Genomic DNA, 3543 nt, shown 5'->3' on the forward strand with positions numbered 1-3543 from the left:
ATATAAACATATATACATTATGTACAATTTTGTACTTTTACTGAAGCAGTGCTCCATTCTATGGAATGGCTGAATACAAGAAGACAAAGTGGAAATAAAATGAATTTTAAAATATGTGAGGCGCTGGGGCGCACTTCAATTTTTGTCTTTTTTACTTAACCACTAAAAACTGTGCCACTGTCACTTTTTGGGTTAATTGCCGGGTTGTGGTGTTCGCTGGTGTAGTTCCTGCCATCGGACTGGTGGAGGTGCTGGTGTCAGTGTTTGGAAGAGTGGATTGGTCAGTGATTGGAGGGAGTCATTGAACATGCCTCCGACCAATAAACTCCGCAGCATGCTGTCCTGGAATCCCTGAAGGTGGCGCTGCGTGCCGTCGGAGAGGTACATGAAGAGTGGCGGCCCATATAGAAGTGCCGGCCTCAGGATGCTCTTGTAGATCTACAGTTTGAGCCGCAGAGAGAACGCTGATGTTGTGAGGAGGCGGTTCAACCTGTAAAACCGTCTTCTTATAGTTCTCGATTTCTTGTGGAGGTGGGTGGAGAATGTAAGATGGCGGTCCAGTTTTACGCCCAGGTAAACTATGATTTCGATGGGGAGATAATGGTGCGGTCCTGCTTGAATGATTTCGGGAGAGTCGATCTTTTATTTTGTTGATGAGCAAACACGACGCAGTGGAAAAATCTCCTAGCTCTTGTGCATGTTTGTGATTCATAATGCTGCTGTAGATGGTGATGTCGTCGGCATATGCGGTGACTGTAGCTAATTTGTAATTTTCACCAACCATATCAGCAGTATCGATTGAAAACAGCTCTGGAGACAGAGCTCCATATTATCTATTAATATTTTACTTTTCATATCAATTATTAAATCAAATTTACGAAGGAAATCAGCTACTAGAATTGCTTTTGAAGTCTTTGCAATAAAAAACGGCCATTCTTACTTCCGGCATGGTCCAAAATCAATGTTTAGAATTTTAGTACTAAAAGTTTGTATTTCAGCGCTATTAGCACCATATTACTTGAAGTCGGTTGGCTTATTATGCTAAGTAACGGGAATTACTGGCACAGCCGCACTACTACCCACAAGAAATTTAATAGCAGAACGACGGTCTTGGACGAATAATCTACGTTGTTGGACAGAAGACATCAGAGGCAGCACACTCGGCCATTACTGTGACTAACGGATGGAGTTTTCCTGTTTCCTTTTTTTTTTGTTCCATTGATTAGTTTGTATATTAATCATAACTCTTTACAATCTTAATGAACATATATGAAAACAATCTTACTGAATGCTATATATTGATATAGCATAATAAAATAGCGATACACAATAATAATTCACATGACTTGGACCGTTCTCTTAGATAACTGGGCAGGTTACCTCAGCACTCAGTGTTGCCAGAGCGCTCAGTGTTGCCCGCCCCCTTCAAGTTACTCTGTTTCCATGCCATTGCCTAGAGAGTTTCCTTTAATATTTTTTGAGCTTACAGATGTCATTCCTTAATTCCTCATAGCCATATGTCACGAAATATATGTAAATATTCATTATTAGATTTTCTTAATTCATTTCAATTCAAATATAATAAAACCAGCTTATTGGATGTGATAAAATAGCATTTGCATCCCGTTCTTGCTTTTTCAATACTTGGTTTACTGTTACTCGTTCCCAATGATTGAATTTACTTTGGGTTGTTGATTACAGCTACGGTAAAACACTGTTGGCTATTTAAGGTTATATTGGAATCCTTTGTATTTTATCAGTTGTGGGTTTGAATCGAGTATGTTTATTTATTTATTTTTTTCAGAACTCGGGTTCGAAATGAATGGAAATTTTCAGAACATAAACATAATACAACTCTAATACAATATATAATTACAACTCTGTGAAATACAACCCTTTCATTTACCGTTCTTTTTTCACGTTGTTAGTTATTGTGAACTGTTTACTGTGAACAATGAATTGTTTCTCTAAGAGGATATTGTGAATGTATTTCAGCCCTTTACAAATCAATACTGAGTGTTAGTTTTTTAACCAACTAGGCACTATGATTGTCGTTGTTCTAGTGGCTCTTTTATTTATTAGCAATTATTATTTCATTTGACTATCGTAAGTGTAGCAGTGCTGCCAACTGCTCCCTTCGGAAGGACATAACGAAGGCCTCCCTCCTAAGTCTCCCTGGTTCCGCATGGACGATTCTAAGCCTCATTTTGGAAAGACTTTAAATGAGAGCCTTACCCCCTTTGCTATCAATCTTCTACAAATCCCGTCCTAAAATGAGAGAAGTTTGCTCCATACTTCTACCGCCCCACCTACCCTGGAGGTTACGGTATTTTTGCCAACCATTTATTTCTCTGATATGTCAGTTCCTCATTTCCTATCTTATTTACCTTGCTACAACAGGAATACCTGATTTCCATAGTATGTAACCAGACCCACAATTAAATTAACAAATATCGTATGCTTAATAATTTACGATCGTTTCTCCAAAATGTATTTAATTAATAAAATCGAATTCCGAAGAGTCCCTCCTCAAAAACACAATTTATCAATTTGATGTGTATTCATATTTTCTTTTGCCTTAATATTGCAAAGGTTTGATAAGCCGGATGTTGTGTGAGTTAAGCTTTTTCACCACTTCTATTTGCTACTTCATTTTCTAAATTTAAGGTTAATCATTTATCATTTTAGAATAAAATCAACAAGACCAGCCATTTTGTTATATTTTCATTCGCCTATATATAATGTATATAGTATGAGGAGGGATGGCGATCGGAAAAAAAAATCAGATTCGTATAATGGACGAAAATAGACTTTTTGAGATCCTCTAATTCGCAATATGGTCTATTTGTCTGGGTGTAAATTGCTAGTTGGACTCTTCCATCCAGGATTTCTTAGCAAAAATTATTCTAAGCGGTTACATTTCTTAAAGTACTTTGAGATGTTTCAACAATTGTGTGAACTGAGTGATGTCACGCCATTTCAATTTACTCAGTGAAAAAACTTTAGAGGACCTCCTCATTCAATATTATTTCCTTCTGTACTTGGATTGAACCAGGGGCTAGATGTAATTACATCTCTGTTTTACTTGAATAGTTTCATATTTATTTTTTATTCGACCTAATAATTTCGAATTAAGTCATATCCTCAGCTGTATGCATACATACACTGCCTAGGCATCTTCTATTAATCATTAGCATATGCTAACAATTAATGCATAGTTCCATTCAATAATATCAAGATAAAACAATTTAATAAAATGATATTACTTTATTTTTTCATTTAATTTGGTAATTTTTTATTTTTGAAATAATCCTTAAATTTTATAGAAAGCCGATTGAAATCAATAGCACCAAGATCTCTTTAGTATCCTCAGTAAATATATCTTTATCCTTAGATAGAGCCTTCGGTTTCGCTAAGCTTTTATTATTAATATTAATCATTATACATTAGTAATTGTATTCCTACGTTTCGGGGATTAATCCCAATCCTCAGAACTAAACGTAACAATTTTAAACAAAACAAATATTCCAGTAATCACAAACC

Source organism: Halyomorpha halys, unplaced genomic scaffold (assembly GCF_000696795.3).
Source record: "Halyomorpha halys isolate HHAL.00 unplaced genomic scaffold, Hhal_1.1 Scaffold1604.1, whole genome shotgun sequence".
Taxonomy (NCBI): Eukaryota; Metazoa; Arthropoda; class Insecta; order Hemiptera; family Pentatomidae; genus Halyomorpha; species Halyomorpha halys.